This window comes from Petromyzon marinus, chromosome 40 (genome assembly GCF_048934315.1).
Source record: "Petromyzon marinus isolate PM22_M1 ecotype Great Lakes invasive population chromosome 40, UKy_Petmar_22M1.pri1.0, whole genome shotgun sequence".
NCBI classification, from domain to species: Eukaryota; Metazoa; Chordata; class Hyperoartia; order Petromyzontiformes; family Petromyzontidae; genus Petromyzon; species Petromyzon marinus.
In genome coordinates, this window is record NC_133706.1 from 7661013 (window position 1) to 7681702 (window position 20690).

At 44.9% G+C, this 20690-nt stretch overlaps 1 protein-coding gene across 3 annotated transcripts in view; it reads right to left on the minus strand.

Annotated features, from left to right (window-relative positions):
* The window catches only part of LOC116950754 (leucine-rich repeat and immunoglobulin-like domain-containing nogo receptor-interacting protein 2), a 110638-nt gene that overhangs the window by 69044 nt on the left and 20904 nt on the right, over positions 1-20690 (minus strand). Inside the window, exon 2 of one of the 3 annotated variants that reach the window (XM_032968782.2) lies at positions 6698-6838. The exons of 1 other annotated variant lie outside the window; for it this stretch is intronic. The gene's annotated coding sequence lies outside the window, so the exon portion shown is untranslated. Of the gene's footprint in view, positions 1-6697; positions 6864-20690 lie in introns of all 3 variants that reach the window. One more of the 3 variants, XM_032968783.2, reaches the window with a different exon arrangement.

Sequence of the window (20690 nt, forward strand, 5' to 3'; positions counted from 1 at the left end):
AACTGTGCAACGCTAGTTGCAGTCGCAACTTTTATTTCAAAACATTTGCTTATTTTATTACGCATATCTCGAAATTCTATGGAAATTTCATAAAAATGTCTCCAGTAGTTTTCAAAAACGTAATATTTATTGATTAATTGTCTGTTTGGTCGAAATATAAGCGTTCCGATGTCAGAAAATCTAATGAAAAATCAGCAGCCCTGCAGTGTTTGAAATTGCGTAATTAAAAAATCATGGCAGACAATTCACAACACTGAATAATTTATGAGGATGGTTTTTGCTCGCAAATATTATCTGAACAATCCTAAACGTATAACGCTGAGTAGTATTTAACTCAATTCAAAAGGCTCGCTAATGTCACTGGACAAACTTCCCAAATGCAGAACCATCCAGGATAAAGATGCCCGAGTCTTAGCGAGGCTATTATGTATAAACAAATGGAATTATTATTAATACGGGTTTATTACATGCCGTATGGTGAGGCTATTCCGGGTGAAGAGCATCGCTATTGTTATTATTATTATTATTATACATTTACATGAGAAGACCGTGACCAGAATTCACCCGGATTACACCAGATCTCCTCAGACCTCGGCAGCTAAACAGGATTTGAGCCTGGATATTACATCAATGGGTGACCACCGTACATGACAACAATAATAATAATAACATGCACGGGAATTGTAGTTTACCATGGAGTTGAATTGGTGGCAGAGAGCGGGTGCAGGGAAATCCGCTGTTATCCTGTACTACACTCCAATCTTTACACCCACCGCACCTTCGCCAACCCGCAACTGGCCGGCGTGAAGTGTAGCGAAATACATCTCGGCAGTCGGGGACGTCCCCGTGCCACGTGTACAAAACGGACGAGATTGTGGGAGCCAAAATTACGGTTATGGTGAAAACTCATGCGTGCGAGGGGGATAACACTCCACGTCTGCGCTGACAGGTCAATAAAACCTACTTGCTTTACCGCCTCCAATTTACAAGCACAATGATGACTCGAAATGCAAACAGCCATGTAAAAGTGCCCCCGGATTCAAATGTGCACGAAGCGGGACACATCTCTCTTGCCAGCCCTGAGCCCAGTGTCGTTTAACTCCACGTTCCTGTGGCAGGTCCATGCCCCCCTTGAGACTACCGCTGCTCGTATACTACAGGGCGCTAGCGATGCGACACGAGTTGGATTCTGGGCCACCGTTTGACATCGGCGGCGAGTCGCGTTTCAATGCGTCTCAGGACCGTCTCCTCCTCCCGCTCACCCTTTGCCGAGCCCACATCCGACCACTGTGGTGGAGTGCGGTGAATTGTCCCCCATGACCTATAGCGGCGAGAGGGAGTGTTTCATCCAGCAGCCTCCGATGAGCACGGACGGCTACGTACGGCGCGAAAGAAGTTCAACATTCATACATGACAACGATGCCCCGTCTAGCCCTTAACAGATCGCTGGAGCAAGTGCTGTTAGGGGAGCACACGAGGGGGTTGGTGGCCAGCACCATGCCCGGACGCCTTTGTCTCCCTAGTGGCGATGTTTACACACCGCACATAGGTACTCATTTGATGCCGAGTCATCCAAGGGGAGGCCCAGGACCGGTTCAGACAATCTTCACCGGTGTTGGCCGTGAGCAGGAATCGAACTCGGGTCGCCAGGTTCCGTCGCGCGGCGTGTTAATCACTACACTACCGCTACCCATACACACACACATACGTAGTGACAGGAGGCTTACAAATGGTAAAATGGTAAATGGTACGATAGAGGAATGTAATTATACTAAAAGCGATACTCTCCTGAGAAATGACAAGCAGAGAGTGTTGTTTTTGTACGCGTTTGCATTTGTTCGCTTTTATCTCTGGGTGCTTGGAAGCTGACCTTAGATATTGCCACCGTATCGCACGACACTACGGAGAAATCGCATTGCCTGAAACACAAAGGCCCAGCATGAGAATTAAACTGTGAATCAACTGCGGTGAAAATCACCCTGCAAGACATTGAAGCTCAACACATTCAACAATGGCCGTCCTGCATCTTCCCCTTAATGCTATACGGGGGATCTTTGTCTTTGTTTGTGTGCATAACCAATTGACATGCCCGTACACCAACACAAAATTAGTCCCTGGGCTGCCTTACAGACACGAGCTTTACTGGACTTGAACTTACATATCGATTCTACATCGATTATTGCCACCGTATCGCACGACACTACGGAGAAATCGCATTGCCTGAAACACAAAGGCCCAGCATGAGAATTAAACTGTGAATCAACTGCGGTGAAAATCACCCTGCAAGACATTGGAGCTCAACGCATTCAACAAACGCCGTCCTGCATCTTCACCCTTGCCTCTTCCTTCTCCTGGTTTTATCTCCTACCGCTCATCCCTTTCCTCCTTCTCGCTGTGTAGGTTGCTTGGGCCGCAGAGTGAGCGGAAGATTGTGACTTCAAATCCTGGTTGGGGAGGTTGACTGAGTCAATCATCCTTCCCAGGAGTCAATACAATAAGTACCACTTTGCGAAGCAGTCTAAAACTGAAACTATGTTGTTTTTTTTTCTAATTAAGGCCCACTGAGCTATGTGGCTCTATCACTAATGATAGGTTATCATGTAAAACTTCATTGCAGCCGAATACTCTGAACGCCTGTGACTAAATGTGAAGAAAAAGACTGGAGGACCAGGAGAAAAATCCACAGCAGGCGTCAGAGTTGGGATCGAACCCACGGCCTCCTGCATACCAGACGTGGCAGATGACATCTCGCCACCGTGTCTAAATGGATTTACTTGCCCCCCTCCACCGCCAAAGGAATGTAGAATTTCCACCACCCGCTATGGAATGCTCTGTAAACAGGTGAAAATAACCAATACACCAATGTTCATCTGAGCAGGAACTCGTGTTTATGTTGTTGTTGTTGTCGTGCTGGTTGTGGCGGCTGTGGAGTTGATGTGCACCCTGATTCGCCACTCTTCTCTATTCGTTGCTCCTGAGAATTGTTAACGAAATGAGAAAACACATCCTACACGTGCACAGATCGGCTCGAAGGCAGCCGATCTGGTCACTTAAGACAGATTTGTCAACGCTTTAATGGGAAGCCGCACGGAAAACACGGGGGGGGGGGTGGGGGGGGGGCTTAACGACGTTCTGATTAGCCCCGTGTGGACATCTGTGAAAAAGCTTCATCGCCCATCGGATTCCTCTAGTTTACGTAAATAAATATTCCTATTATTATTATTAAATTGGGCTGCATGCCCCGCCAGGCGAGGGTAGTATAGCAATGGACAATTATGAAAAATTACAGCAATGGACATCTGTGAAAAAGAGCTTCATAGCACATCAGATTCCTCCAGTCTACGCAAATTAATATTCCTATTATTATTAAATTGGGCTGCATGCCTCGCCAGGCGAGGGCAGCATAGCAATGCATCCTTAACTGCATCTGTGCAGACCTTTGAGCAAAGGCGCCCTATGAATATAAAATAAAATGAGATTGTGTGCCGGCTCTCTCTGAAGGCCCAACTTCCCTCCCGTGTTTGAAACATGCGCGCGTTAAACTGACTCGACATGCCAATGCAGTAACCTCTTGAAAAAGAGCCTTGGCACTCAACGAGATTGTTCTGAATAAATCACGATCTAATTCCTATTTTTCATCCTGACATTATTTTTTTTTAAACGCACGATTGAGGCTATAACAGCACATGCATCGCTCGTGCATTGTGATCCCTTGTGTGTTCATAATTTAGAACCGAGGGTTAACTGATGCACATGTTAAAACAATTTTAATTACATGTAAAAGTGTAACTTCATTGCAGTGTGTCGCAAAGCAGCGTAAGTACGAAAACGAACGGAAATTCCCAAAATATATACAATTATGCCGGTTTAGAAATAGTTTTTTTTTTCAAAACGCTGTCTTGCTCTCCTGTTAATCTACTGCTGCATGAAGTCGATCCTCCGCCCTGTGTTTGTTCATAGGGATTGGTCGCGACAGACTACGTGTTAAACTGATTGTATCGCCATACTGCGCCACAACCTGCCAAGGCGGGTTTGGTGATTGTGGAGAACCAGAACCGGTTGAGATATCGCACGCCACTCTCTGTTAGCCATGGCAGGGAATCGAACTCAGGTGAGCAGGTTCACAGTGCACTTAACGGTGACACTAGGAATAAGCAAACTAAGTAAAAGTTTAATCAATGCGCGTAGCTCAAGGGACCAATATTCAAAATAAATAACAGGGGTAAGGTAAATATCAGCTCAAACACAGATCCTGATAAAATACATTTAAAAAGCTCTTCATTCTAATGAATACCTGCAATTATGTTTCGTTGCAATCAGTCTATTACTTTAATTATTTAACACAACTGTGATATAATTACACTGTTGCTTGTCTGCCATGCAATAGTTGTAGTCATCTGAACATAATTTCCACTGAGAGCCCCCAATGAGCTGGAATCCACCACCAAGGAGTGGAGTGCACTAACCACTGCACCACCACTCCTTCCGATCGTTGCTCCCGACACAATTCTCACAGATGAAGAGCACCTAAGGCATCGTTCAAGACAACGCGGCATGAAGTCCAACTCTAGCAAGATTTATATCAGAAATGCCAGATTACGATGGGAGAAACTTGTCATCCAAACGCATAGAAAGCTGAAATATTGGCACAGAGTTGTGTTTATCCTTACAACCAATTTTTTTCAAAATGTGGATCAGAAACATTACACGCATGCCTATTAAGCAGTTTTTAAATCTGGACATCTGTGATGGTGCTCAATTTAAATATCCATTTTGGATGCCTCATGTATTTAATTTAATTCATCACCGGGGCCTACGAAATTTGTATCAATATGTTTTAAAGGGACCTGAATCGAAACACAACTCAATTGCGTACTTTTGGAAACAGTGCTATTTATAACGCCAATATAAAGCGGGCAAAGTCTCTTCTTACCAAGTTACTATATATCTGATCACGCACCTATGTACTTGTACAGGGTATGGCACGACATTGTCCCAGCTGGTTAAATGACATGCACCGTCTCGACACGAGCAAGGCACACATGAAAGCAGCCTCGGAAAAATGAGGAGATGAAAAAAAGGCTTCTTCCCACGAAAAATAAATACTTCTTCGACTTTGGATATAACCTTAAATGCCGAGGAATCTTGAGAAGGTCAACAGTGGTAGTTGTAATCACTCTGCTTGGGATTAAAATCACACCCTCCCCTCTCCACTCCTGTCTCACTCCAAACCATCTCTCAAAAACAGACGTGACAGCACAACTTAATGAAGTCTATTAAAATAGACACACGTGTATGTGCGCGTGTATGCTTGTGTATGTGCATGCTCGTGTGAATGTGTCTGTGTGTGTGCACGTGTGAGTCTGTGCATGTGTGTGAGTGTGGTGCTGAACACCCACCCCCTCGTGTGCCGCGCAGGCCTTCACAGGTGCTCACTAACAGCACTTGCCACCACAGTCTGTCAAGGCTACGCGGGGGGGATCTTTGTCTGTGCGTGTGCAATTGTGCACGAGTCTCCTGTTGCAAACATGCATTTATTTCTCTCAAAAGGTGCAGTTCACAACAAGATATCGCCGCTGCTTTGTTTTGTCGATATAATATCTTTTTTCTCCCAGGCACATATATAAAAAAAAAATGTAAAGGAGTGTTATTATCACATTCGTGTCTGGAGGGAGAGTGAGTAGAGGAAGCAAAGGCTGCATGACTCGCTATTCCATTGAAGGAGAGTCACCCTTTCATTGTACTGTAGTATCAAAGGCATAGCCACAGGCAACAGTCCATGGTTTCCAGAAGAAGAAATAATTTCGATTTTTCCGGAAAATAGAAACGTTGAAAACGTAAACACAAGCTGCGGGGAGTCGCTCCTTCGTCCTTCGCTATTTTGAACGAAAAAGTAAAAAGAAAAATATCCCGGCTTTAAATGGGCGCAGTGCTCAATTTCCACTGGCTTCCCCAAGGCAACGGTGGAAATTCCACATTCCCATGGAGCGAGTTCATCGCCCCTAAAGTCCACAACTGTTCATCACTTCCTACACACACGGGCTGTCATTTACATAACTGTGTTGATAAGACCACACGAAATCCATCAACACGATTTGTAAACTTAGAAACATGACCCTCGACCAGGATTTGAGCTTGCGAGCTTTTATTTACGAGTCAGGAGTTCCAAACGTGCCAAGCAAACGTATGATGATGATGATGATTACAACCATCCCCAGAACATGCGACCTGCCGTTCAACTGCGGTGTATACATTTATCAGAATCTTAATTTTTGACTCCAGGAGGAATCCGATGAGCTATAAAGCTCTTTTTCACAGATGTCCAGTATGAGCGTGTGAGAGGCGGGGGGGGGGATATTTATGAAACCAATTGTCTCAACTGTTGCACAGCGAAATCAAACCGGCAACCACTTGATTGCAAGTCCAGTGTGCTAACCATTAGCATCACGGAATTGTCCCTATGCCGTATACATACCGTATATGGAACTCCACGTATACACAGGAGAACGTACGTAGAATGTCCAATTGGTTGAATTCGCGTTGCGTTTAGTGTTTAAAAATCATCATCAGAACAATAGCAAGTATTATACGAATGGAACTAGACCTGAACACATGTTTTGATGGAATGTGAAAGAAAAAAACCTCTGTTTTAATTATTTCGGTTCACTGCTAATTAGCAATCGGTCAGCCCACGTACCTTGACTGTGGGGGCTGGGGGGTAATTGGCCGTCGGTCCCGGGAAACAGTCTGAGACGCTGGGTTAAGGCGCCAAATCCTCCACGTACGGAGGGGAGTGTTGTTGCTGCTTTACGGTCACAGCAAGTGTTCTTTCCCTCCTCTGCATGAATAAAAAAATCGAGGATCTGCACGACGTCGAAAGCATCACAGGAAAAGTTCACCTTTACGAGTTCTGGGAGCAAAATAGCCACCACCGCAAGCACTTTTTTTTACGAACTTATTTAACAAAGAATATGATTCTTACGAGATGACGACACTTAAATATCGTCATCGACCCATTCAGTATCCATACTAACCCGGGCAACACGAGTGTACACAGAGCGTAGAGCGCAGGAGTTTTTTCGTTGTACGCACAGTATAACGGGAGTCGCCCAACATGAGTATTTAAAAACGTGGGTCCCTTTTATTGTTTAACAAGGCGTGCGCAGGATAATATATGAACACAATTCAAAAGCGAATTTATGGAGGGGGGGGGGGAGGGTGTTTGAAAAAAAAACACTGAGACCTCGATATATTCACGCGGAGCGAATGCCCTCGGGGTTGTTATGCAGTATATATAAAAAGGATGTCAATAATTGGGCAAAGCAAGTAAATAATTATTTCCGTTAATTGGATTATTGTACGATCGCTTCGGCAAGTAACAAGCCCGCATTGAATGCGGCCGCCGCATTAATTTCACCGGGGCCCCGAATCGCGGGGTGAAAACAAAAAAAAACACTGAAAAAAGACGTCAATTTGTGTGCGCGTCAACATTGCGGGGAGCGGTGGCGCAACGGTTAGCACGCTACGCTACAAACCCTGCGACGGCGAGTTCGATTCGCGCTCGCGGGCAACAATAGTGAGGATTATCTGAACCGGTTCTGGGCCTCCCCTTGGTCGATTCGGCCTCAAATGAGTACCTGGTGCGGTGGTGTAAACATCGATACTGCTAATGAGAATTAATTGAATCGGAACGGTTGGGTGCATTGTCAGGTGCCGATGTATTAATCCGTGTCAAGAAGGAGACATCAAATAACTTGGACAAATTATTTTAAATGCAACATTTATGTGTTATAAACAACAATTAACAATTCAATACTGCTCCACATTTAATTATTAATAACTTGTAACAATGTTAACAACAATACATTTTAATAATAATTTAAAAAACTGTGTTTAGCCCTATGTTCACTCGCACCATGTCCGCTGTGGGTTTTTTTGCAACGGCCTAACAAGAAGAGCCATTTTTATCTTTTTATTCCGTAAAAAATATGCGAATACGTGACGGTGGTCATTTAATAAATAACGTGTCACGAAGCAGTTCCTTAAAGAGCCCCGAGCCTATGCAGTACTTCACCAAGCTGCTTCAGTGCGAGTTTCTGGAGGGGGTGGCCAACACCATTTCAGATGTCACTCGCTAGCTAACGTTAGCTATGGCTCCTGGAATTGAACTGTGGTTTCCGGATTTCATGGTTGCCAGTGAGCTAACCAGTGTGCCACCACCACCACCGCCGCGTTCGCTATATCTTTAGAACACTTAGTCCTGAAAGTGTGAAACATTTTGATGCCTAATTCATGATTCTTAATGTGTATAGGTTTTTCTTAAAAGTTTAATTGTCTACACGACACGAATGAGAAATGTCTGCAATTTTAGCTAACCTTTAAGTATTCAGCTCTTGAACAATGCCATCTAGTCGCATTTTGTGAACCAATTATCAGCTTGTATATAGCATCCTTGATAGAAAAATAATGCACTTGCAATTCCGTTCCTCTTTTTTTACTACCACATTTTCACAAGTCCTTCACGATATCTGTCATGCGCACGATTGTGTTTCATGATCACGTGCTCATTAAGGGTCACGTGCTTGCTGCTCTTGTGCCGTGCAGCCAACGACGCATCACAGCACCAATTCGAAAGTGATTCCCAAAATTGAGTTTGCAGTGTTGGGAAAGCGTGAGGATACAACAATGACGCCGCATTGGCGTCGATGTTTACTGCCTGTCACGACAGCCCCCCTCTGGCCGCAGACCTCGCCAAGAGCGAGAAAGATAAACGCTATTCGGGTCAGCTTCGGTCCTTGGATGGGCAACCACCGCAGGCTGTATATATATGCTTAACGAGAGATGTATGAAATCCACACGATGAGCTGGAGGTTGTCCGTCTCGTCTGCCGCTATGTTTCCCTAACCACTGGGCAAGCAGGCTCGGCAGGTCCAGGAATGGCCCTGGGTGGTTCCAATTTGACTCAGATCTTGCCCCCGCCACCACCACCCCATCCACACCCTGTGAGCAATGAGGCCGTGGGCTTACCCCATTCAGTTTATCCCCTCCCACTCCCTCTCCATACCCTCCATGGCCCGAGAAAATGATGGTAAAATATATATATATTTTTAAACAACCTTTGGTGTAAACTCTGTGGGGTTGGCTGCCATGGTGTAACGGTTAGCACGCTGGACTTGCAATCTCGATGGGTTTTCCTGGTACGATCTCCTGGCGCCGCAGTTGACACAACTCTGCAAGTGTATTGCATCCCCACCGCTTTTGTCCACCGGCAGTTACAAGTACTGTGCACCGCAGTCGACCGGCAGGTTGTGTGGTGGGTGGCCGCCACGGTGACGAAATGTTAACTACCTCGCCCGGTATGCATGAAGTCATGGGTCCAATCCAGACCCTGATGTCTGTATATTTGGAGTTTGCATGCTCTCTCCGTGGTCGCGTAGATTTTTCTCGGGGCCATCCGGTTTTTTTGTTTCCCCTCCACATTTATAAAAAACGCGTTAAGAGTATGTTGGTGCTCAAATGCCCACGTGACAAGCCACTTCGTTGAGCTGCCATTTGTGGCCAGATCGCTTCTGAAAAAGAGCTTCATAGCTCAGTGCGCCTTACCTGGTAAAAAAAAAGTTTAGTTTTACAGTAAAGTGTGGGTACTTTCACCTGCTCAAAGACGCATTGCCAGCGTGGACGAGTAGGCCAAATGTCCTCTAAAGGGGTGAGCTCTTTCTGGTTGAAACCCTTCTGCCAGAAGCGGCATGAGCAAAATATAGCAGGGCTGCAACCAATATCACTCTTACCCTCGGGCAATAATCTGATATTGTTGTAATACAGTTATGCATTTGTCATGCTGCTGGATTGGCCCAGTGGGAATCCAGGCCAGACCACTATCAATTTGCCACCTTGCATTGTAACAATTAACCTGGCATCATATATTACATTTGGATGTTAAATATCCAAAGTCTTATATCCTCTTTTATTCATCATTGAACGACTGGATGTACAGTACCTCCATTGGTAAGTCAACAGTGCTCCCAAAAATGCGAACTTGATTCTACATCATGGCCAAGATGAACGTTTTACCACCGTCATCGTTAAGATCATCCCTCTGGGGTGGCTAAAATAGCTCCAATTGGCAGGGCTGCAACACGTGTTGCATAGCCAGCATTGGGAAAGTGCAATGTCCACCTCTGCCTCAAAATCACAAGCAGAGGTGAATACCGCTCAATAGGGGTGGGACAATACACCTCTGCAGGGATTCAATGAACAATCACAATTCAACATTATGATAAATCAAGAATCTATTCCGTACTTTTGTTTCTCCTTGCAATGAATGATAGCGCCTCCAGCGGCTGCAGGAGTGACAGAAACCCATTACATATAACATTGTGAATTTCATAAAATATTGGTCCTTGCACACGTGATTTGCTTGCATATATCGTTAGCTTAGGAATATATAATTTATTCCAACGTCAGCGTCCAATGTTCGTTTGAACGTGTAGACTTAGACTTTCTTTTTAAACATTACATTCTCTGCTTCAATAAATTCTGCATTATAATCCGCTACCCACGACATGGCTAATTAAAACAGCTCGATAAAATGTCAAGTCACGATCCAACCAAACAGACGGAATCTTACAGGACCATTATGCATAAATAGGGCATGGCACGGCAATACCTTGGAAATATTACGATTGACTCTCCATCAATAACCGGGCTGCCATTTATGGACAGAATCATTTCAAGGTTACATTGAACAACTGTTTTCTATTCACAGGCCACTGACCGTGGGGTAATGTAATTGAACGTGAACCCTTGGCCCCTCCACATCAATCGACGACATTTCTCGGTGAAAATTTGCAACGCCTGCCAAATCATCACAGCTGTCTGGGAAGGAATTCTCGCAGGGAACCAGCTCAGTTGTCTGCTGTTTCACAAGCAGCTGTGCAATTGATTTCCCCGCTCCCCACCATTCGCCCCCACCACCCGCCCCTTCTAAAGCACACGCGCCGTGTGTCATTACCGTGCTCTGCGAGATGTATCAGCGCTACGTTGTCTCCTCTCTGAAAGGGAGCCAGCCACTCTTTTTGGAAGCTAATAAAAATAATATATTTTTTTCGTACAGATATTTCATGATTAAAAAAACAATCTCCGTGCACAGGACCAAATAAATATCTTTACTGAATTCATTGCTTTGTATGGTTTGCGGTAATCATGTGATGGCGTTAAAGACTTCGGCACCCAAAGGAAAAGCAAGCTCCTCCGATTCGTGATTTTACCATGATTTCAGAATATCATTGTCAAATATGACGGACGAAACTGTGGCATTACCAGCCTTTCGTGAGATTTTCATTGACTGGCTTTTATCGATAGAACGTGAACAGGTTTGTTAAACCGCCGCAGGTTCATAGACCTACAACCCATGCTGTGTCTGACCATACTTCACCACACCGGTCCTATGCACAACGGCAAAGGCGGGGGGTAGGCCGACAGGACCGGTTCAGATATCGCATATCACTCGCCACCAATGTTTGCTGTGGCCGGGAATTGAAATTGGGTTAAAGGGTTCGCAACAGCGTGTGCAGTACTGCACCCACACATTTACTGCACATGTGCCATCATGGCTCCATAAACCTGTAGTACCTTGCTGATCTCATTAAGAAGCATAAACCATCACGCAAACTCGGATCATCCTCGCGGAAGCTTTTTGGCCAACCATCAAATAAAGACGGCCACTGCATCGCACAACTTTCAGATGTGCTTCTGCGGCCGTCTGGACTATTCTTCCTCTCATCCTTTCGATATTAGGATGCAACTGGAGCTATGCACTTATGAATCTAGATTGAAAGCTAATTTCTTTAGAAATGCTTTTTGCGTTTAGTTTGTTATCCTTCCCCCGCACCTCTGATTATTACGGTTGGCTACGTATGGTGCGAAATAAACATACACATACGTGCAGTTCTATCTCGAAGACCCTACTGCAACAAAACTACCAACAGAAAATCATATCACATGCCCTAACAACGAATAGGAAATGGTCAAATAATTATGCAGACAATACACATCCTTCCCCTGTCTGTTCCCTCCATAGAGACGCTCAATGATTATTTTGCATTAGGGAATCTCAGTTTCACATTCTATATATATAGCTTCAGTGATTTAAAATAAGTGAGAAGGGATGGTGACGGTGGTGTGAGTGGGGGTGGGTTGGGTGAGATGGCCCCGTGACTCCGGGGTCACAAGCGCTGAGCCAGCACCGCTGAGAAGCCTCGATCCCAATCTGGGTTTCAGTGACATGCGAGCGGCGATAAACCCGGGCTCTCGAGCACAGTAATGGTCTCGGCTTGGACCCCGATGACTGCACGAAAAAGATATATATATTTGTATTACATTTCAGTTCTCATTCACCCAACCACCATTAAGCAACATCTCCTTTTTATAGGTGTCCCTCCAAATACATTGAAAATGTGTTTTTTTTTTTTAGACAATTCATTGGCGGCCACGGCCTTCTGGTTTGTGCGTCATTTCAGCGGCATTGATTCAGGACAAGCAAACTCTGGACCGGTTTTGGCATGCAGTGTCTCATCAGCAGTCAGGCTTGCCTGAACCAAAATGCTAGCGACCTGCCAGATGTTCGTAGACAAGAACCCTCCCTCCCTTTACGATCCGGGCCCTAGCTTGACAACATAATGACAGAGCAATACGCAACTCTACATTATAATGGGGGTTGTTGTGGAGAATATGAATAAAATAAGCAGACAATGGCTCCTTCGTATGTATCGCTCTCCACGTAAAAGGAAAATATATAGGCATGTCTTATGTATGTGTGTCATAGCAGAAGCTGAATACAAGCACACCCCTTGGGAGCAAGACCAGGTGGCACTCATATCAGAAACCGCGTGGCTTTTATTGGAAGTGTATCTCTCCCTTACGAGTGTAATGCAAGGGTGAATTGCGTATATCAGAACTCTGCGTTTTTTAAGGTGTGCTTACATCCGGCTCTACTGGAATAGTGTAACAATCCTTCCACAGACAGTCTGCTCAGTTACCTTATCTTGTATTTCATTATTTTCCTATTGCCTGTACCTGTTCCCTTCCATTACGGGTGCCATCATCCATCCCATTATTGCTACTGTGACATTTCCCCTCGCGTCTCTCATTTAGCGGGAGCCACATTTGGCCTCCACGTTTTCCGGCGGACCATGCGGCTGGGTGACTGCTTGCCTGGAGTCTGCCTGGCGTCCATCTGGCTAGCTTCTTTCATTGTCCAGCTATCCGGTAGTAAACAGAAACATCACATGAGCTCGTGAAGTTGAACCGATTTACGCAACCTTTGCTCATCATCGTCTTGGCCCCATCGGCCGTGGTCAATCCATTGCTGGATGAAGGCCTCCCCCCTCCCAGCCAACACCACCTCTCACAAGCCTGCGATGTAACAATATACATGGCACCTGCACGCCAAATTGTTTTTCTTTTGATCATTATAATGGCATCAATGCTATTCATAGCCCTCCGTATGTGTTTCCAGTTTGCCACCCTTGTTTGTCAGGATAACAACAATAATAAGATCCTTTAACCAAGCAATGAAATGTAGTCTCTTTCAAATATAGTCACACTGAGACACGTGGCAACTCGTTTCTCTTGCAAAGTGTGACCTTGGTTACGTAAAATAATGTAGAATATAATAACATATTTTAAATAATCATAGGTACAAAAGGTTACATGCAGTAGACTATCGATTATCCGCGTGCGGTTTATCATATTTACGGATTAACCTGAGATTTTGACAAGTTAATAATGCAATGATTTTCCCTTAAGCTCAAATTAATAATCTAAAAACAGTTAAACATTGTTATTCTTGGAAATGTGAATTACAAGTTACGTGCTTAAATCGATGAAATATGTTCTCCAATTAATCCGAAATACACGTGATCGCCCCTACAGTACAGTAGTTGCAATATCTCTACAACAGTGGGCGGAGTTTGATTGATGTTGATTAGTGTGGCTCTGCTATCCACTTAGTAGGCCGAGTCTTCTGCACGGGAGTCAGTAAAGTGCTATCACTGAGCAGGCACATCGATCGGTCGATCGTTAGTATTCGTTCTGAATTGAAAGAGTAGCAATCGAAATCGTCAATGGTGCTTCATTTTGAGTGATTTATCCGATCATTTATTTCGTGAGTTTTAATTTACGAAGCTGTCCAATGGCAGACAAATGGAAGCGTGCTGTTTTAACTTTAAATCGGAATTCTTCTCCAACCTGTTTAAGTGAGTGGATTTTTGTATGGTCTTTTGCAATGAAACAAGATCAATACATTATTGACGACAATTTTTGTTTTGTTCATTGCCAAACTCCATTGTCTTAACTTGAACATTATTTATACCAATATTGGTGTTTTTTGGCATATAGATCCACAGAAATTTGATATTTTTGGATTATCCCCGATTTTTTTTATTATTTTTCCCCATCATGAGCGTGGATAATCGAGAGTCTACTGTAAAAAAAACAATGTCCTGCATTTTACTCCAAATGCGTGGCGCTTCGTTGGGAATTGAATGATCCTGAAGAAGCTGCTCAGGAAACAAAAAAAAGTCTAACATCGTGCCGATCAACAGTCGTAGTACAACCCCACAGCACACGGGAAAGTTGTAGAGCACAATAGCGAACAACCTTTAGTAATGCTATTTATCAAGCTGTGACAACCATCCTTGATGCGGCTATATTTTTTTACAATAAATGGAAGGCTTATCCAAACATGAAGAGCCAACGGTGAGTCCTCTGTGGTGTCGCCATTTCTTCTACTTGAAGGGTGGTCGGTGTCCGATGCGTAATTCTTTTTTACTCAACCCCGAAGGCACTGAAAGCCAATTTGTCTCCTCATTGCACAAGCATTCAAAAAAGAATGCAATTAATCCACATGAGGCAATGTTCGCGATGCACCCAATCTTTTTGGATCTCAGAAATATCACCCGGTTTGAACCTGGGGTAGTGTTTGGATGGTTCACCACTGTGCACAGCAGGTGGGGCTACGTGGTAGAAAGCAGACAGCAAGCACCGTCACCAACCCCCATATTGACCAGTGCGGTGAAGTATGGTCGAAAATGCCCCCAGGACTCGCGCCGTGTGGAGGTAGGCCTTCATTGAGCAGTGGATGGATAAAGGCTGCAACATATACACAAGTACAGATACGATGCATTCGAATGCGGTGGGCATTCACAAACAGTTTTTTTTTTAATATATATATAAAATATTGTTACTCCACATCCTCCCTCACATCATACATTGCAACATCCTGACGTTCTGGACGGCATTACCAGGGGCATTGACGGTATCAGCTTGCAAGCTTGCACACCAAGACTCATCATAGCAGGCGGTGGGGGAGAGGAACAGATTGCCTTTAGGGGAGGGTGGCTGGGGCGGTTGGCCAGATCATTGCGGTTCTGGGCTCAGGTATTTAAAACAGGTCGAAGGTTTAGGAATGGACCCCATGTACGTGCTGTATTCTTTTGCATTGTCTTTGAGCTTATAGCTTAGATGCCCCAGTGCTGAGATAGGGGCCCTAATGAATACAGCCATTGAGTATGTGTGGGGGGTTTGTGATATCTCCCACGTGCTTAATATGGTTTACCTGGCCGCTATGTTGAGTGTCCTTTACGAAATCTTATGTTCTCGAGTCAGTCCCCACATTGACCAACGTTTTTAGTGCAGCAGTCCAGAGGCAATGGCTGGTGCATCATCTACATTTTCCAAACTCACAACCTTGCTTGGGCTGCGAGGTGGCCAGGAGATGGCAGCACAGCGAGTGGATTCGCGACTGTTATTCACTTCTAGGAGTGGGGAGTTTTTAATTTGGTTTCCGCCAGGTTTAGACTCGGAATTGATTCCAGTGCCCCAAAAAAACACTGTAAGAAATACAGAGATCACCCTATGAGACAAACACATTCCATGAAAGAACAATTTAGAGCTGAATGTCCAATCTTAATGAGGCCTTGGAAGCGAAGCGGGGTCTGGTTTTGTACTTAGGTGCGAGCTTGCCTGGAAACACCACGTGTTGTGGGCTTGGGTTGAGAGGTGATGAGAAGGTGGCAGGACATCAACGGATCTTCAAAATCTTAATAACTCAAACCTTTTGTCTCATTCCCTCATCCGTAGATTTTATGTAACTACTAAAGTAGATTGTTGGTGGCAGATTTTCTTTTGGTGTGTGATGATGAATACGTTTTGTAGTTCTTGTTGGCATTTGCTTAATTTTCACACTGCTGGCCATCGAACAAAGACGGCCACTGCGCCGCGCGCTGTCAGATGCGCTTCTGCGGCCGTCTGGAACGCTCTTCCTTCCGATATTAGGAAGCCGCTGGAGTTATGCACTTTTAAATAATCTAGAATGAATACTCATTGCTTTAGAACTGCATGTTGTGCTTAGTTTATTGTCCTTCCCCGAAAGTCTGATTAGCATGGTTGGCCACGTATGGCGCGAAAGAAGTTCATCACACATGGACACAATTCTCTCGCATGAAGTTCCCACGGACAGAACATTTCTCTTTCACGAGATATCGCTCTTGAGCCCAAAGGTGAGGCAATGCCATCCGGCAGGATAAAATGAAACTCACAACTCAAGACAATTGAGCTTCCCCAATGAGTACAGAGGAAAATCGCAAGTCAGTCACGCAGGATGTTACGTTGCTCTTCGGTGCCTTTTTTTTCCCCCTTCTGGCACAAACTCACAGCCGAATAATAAATGATGAAAGATCAGAATCTAGGTCCATTGAATAGACTTCATGGCCGTCAAACTTGTGAAGCTTTTCCAACTCAAGCGCTAACCCGTGTGCCATATATCCCCCTGACCCAATTGCCAAGATGCTGGCATCTTCTCTTGATTCCTCAGATACCTGGCCACACAGAGCGGCGTCGGATTGTAGGACGTCAGTGCAGAGAGCACAAGCCAGGGGACGCCGCCTCGGCGTAGTGGTTCGAGCGCTCGACTTGTAAATCCGGAGGCACGCTGGCTTCGTTCTGCCGGGCGTGGCAGCTGAAACAAGGAGCACGCGTTATTTGTTTTTTCCACATCGCTGCACCTTCGTCTACGCGGCAGTCTTTCGATCGGCAGCTCCTCGCGTGGTGGTATGGAGTTCGAGAATTTCAATCTCCTGCAAGAGATGTGGCCAGTGTGTTGAAAAGGAGGCAAAGTACCACGAAGAGCGGCTCTCTCGAGCTCCCTCTGGTGCAGGCGCCTTATGCCACCAGTGACGCGAGTAATAGATTTCAGGTCGCGGACCTTTCTCCTACAGTAATCCGGCTGGTAAAGTTTTAAGGTCAAATGCCCCTCTGCGAGGGCTCAACTCGGTCATTTGTCATCCTTCTGAAATCGCAAACACACTCGGAGAGGGGGGGGGGGGTAGAATCAAGAGCGGCTCTCCTTCGGAGAAGCAGCTGGCACCCACCGTGGAATTTCCACCCCATGGCTTTCAGGGGCCGCACAATCGAGATGAGCAACAGCCTCCGCCACGCTCACTTGAGCAAGGGGAAACAGGTTTGATTTGGAGTTTAGGCCAAAATCCCAAAGCGACTTTTTTTGCCATTCCACCCGAGGTCCCAGCAACGAGTGATCCAGCGTCAAGTGGCCACCATCGGCGAGGCAGGTGTTGTGCATCGCTGCTAACGTGACGGGCACCAACTAGGAGAGCTTCGAAGGGCAAGACCCGTGCGCCCTCGTCGCTGGCTGCAAAAGGACATCATTCCCGCCCCTCCCCCCCCACCCCCCCATATCGATTACGTTCTCGCACGTTCTATCAAGACGTCTACCCCTGCACCGTGCTTTGGATGGCTCGCTCCCCTCCTGACCACGTGAGCACGTCGTGTCTCTCCACCTACGCTGGCGGAGGGTGTGACCGCGATGGAGAAGCGGATCCCAGGGGACTGCTTGGACGAATGTCACCGTGGGTGTGGGCAGCGGTCGTGATAGCGCGCGCGCCAATGGGCAATCGAGCGAGGTGCCAATACTGACGATGCATTCGCGTACATCCGAAGAGCTTGGAGATAAGAGCAAGCTGCTGCATAGACAAATGCAATCGTTTGATGTCACCGGCAAAGTGTCCATTTTCCCCTCCTCCTAACCCACCCCCCCCCGCCCCCCCCCCCATTCAAAACTGAAATGTGTATGAAAAATAATAATAGGTTTTATCCATTTCTGGCAATGAAACAGGTGGTATTAAGATGTTCAAACACCGAATAGAAACCTTTTGCGAGGAATCTCGTCTGCATTAACCACACACAGCACTTGTGGTGAACATGCAAAAGAAAACATGCTCCGATAATATATGGCATTGTCTTTGAAACTGCTTGGTCTACACCAGAGACAGCCTTCTTTAGGGCCGAGTCTTTCCAGTGTCAGACCAGAGAATGCCAAAAGGCGAACAGTACAATGACAATGCACTATCAAAGCATTTACAGCTCGGGTAAGCAGCTATATCATGGCAACTTTTTTTGCCAGCGTCAAAGTACGAAAAATAGGAATGCGTTTTACCTTTTCTGAAATATGCGTGTGCATGTGAACACGGACTGCTGCAGCTGCAACAATGTTATCTTCCAGACTCCCACCACCACTGCGGTGGCAAGACGTTAACTACCTCGCCTGGTATACTTCTTATTTGGTTCTTTCGGTAAAGTCACGTAGAATGAGAATAAAATAATAAAATAAAATAAGACAATAAAATTCTCACGACATTTCGGCCACAACACAAGTAGCCTTCTTCAGGTGAAAGAACAGAACTGTCGGGACGACAGAGCACCAATTGGGTAGAGGCTCAAAAGAAAGCCGTCCCTTGGTGTGGACCATCAGTTTCAAGGACAATGCCACATATATTATCATAGTGTGTGTTTTTTGTTTGCATTTTGACTGCAGGTATTGTGGTTAATGCAGACATGAATCCTTGTAAAAAGGTTTCAGTTTTGTTGCCAGAAAAAAGGGGAAAAACCCTATTATTATTATTAGAAAATAATATATCACGACGTTTCGATCGCAACACAAGCGGTCGTCCTCAGGCAGAAAAAAAAAAAACAGCTCTCTTGCTGGTTCAGCAGTTCCACTACTGGATTTTTTTTTCGCCTGAGGACGATCGCTTGTGTTGCGATCGAAACTTCGTGATATATTATTTTTTTATTTTATTTTTCTACCCACGTGACTTTACAGAAAGAACAAAAGAGTATCTTCGAAGAGGTGAGGTTGCCCACACTTTAATCCACCACGTGCGACCTGAACATCGGCTAATTGTGGCGAACCAATTCACACTGCTGGTCGAACATCGGTTGGGGAAGAACGAAGTAGCTTGCTCATTGCTTGACGTTTCAACCAGAAGCGCTGGGAAATCTAACGGAAGGGACAACCTCAGTATTGCAAGTTCAGTGTACTGATCATTACACCATGGCAGCATCAATAGTGGGAAACATTCATAGATTAGTATCTCGTCGGCCCCAATACATTACAAGAGGAATAATTTAGCAAAATTCATATCTGCACTCACCAAACATTTCTGTCTCATCCGCGATGTTGGTGAAGGCTCGCTCGCGGCGCCCGAATGTGACGCCTTGTTATTTATTGTTTTCTCATATCGGAGAGCCGCGGGGATGTCTCCATGCGCCGGAGCGAGTGAATGAGAAAATTGCAAAGTGGCCCTATCTCCATTTGCACAGAAGGATGAGACCGTGCAGAGCGAGGTATCAATGGCACGGTGTGAATGTGCAGATTACTGGCAGACTCAAAGGCAGAGGAAACCTTATTGGGCCTATTACTGAACTATCATTTATTGTTGGAGGGAGGGAGATGGGGGTTGGAGACGTTGTTTCTGGCTTTGGGTCGGTGTTAACATTGGAAATTAATTTTCAGCGAAATGGCTTATTTCAGCACTTAATTTGATGTCTAATTGAATTTATTGTTCAAGTTGAAAGCGTTTCTTTTTATTTTGCAATCTTAAAAAAAACATGCTTTGCAAGAACATCATCTCTGCGTGTACAGCCTGTGTAAAAATGTCATTCAATTAATTGGACGATAGCACCTCACAAGATATTGACATTTATAATGAAATATGAGTACATTATCGGTCTATCTCGCCACACATTTATGAAAATCACGGAACTTTATTTATTTATTTTGCTGCACCCAATTGGATTTTACACATGACAATTGTTTAATGTGTGTGCATTTTTTTTCGACTGGTTTCGTATTATCACTGCAAATATAATTGGATATGTGAAAAAGCATTTTTTTTAAGTTGTAACTATCTTCAAACTTTAAAACAAGCTGCAATATTGAAAAAAAACTTTACAAGTTCCCCCCAACCTTCCCACCAAGATGCCCTCGTGAGCGCAGGGGCATTCCAAATTTCGCAAAGACGACAAATTTGTGGCACACTGCTAGGAAATGGATATAGTTTCCCACGTACATTATCAGCATCTCATTATTTGATCCGCAAGCACCTGCGAGACTAATACTACTAAGAATATAATTACTACCCAATTGCATTTTTGTTGGAGGCATGAACACACTATAAACTATAAAACCATATATATTTTTTCGTATTTACAATGTAAGGAACCACTGATCTATGTAGCTCTTTTTGAGAAGCGACCAGGCCACAAATCATCGCTCAACAAAGTTGCTTACCACGTGGAAATTTATATCAGCCAAATAATATAAATACACAACA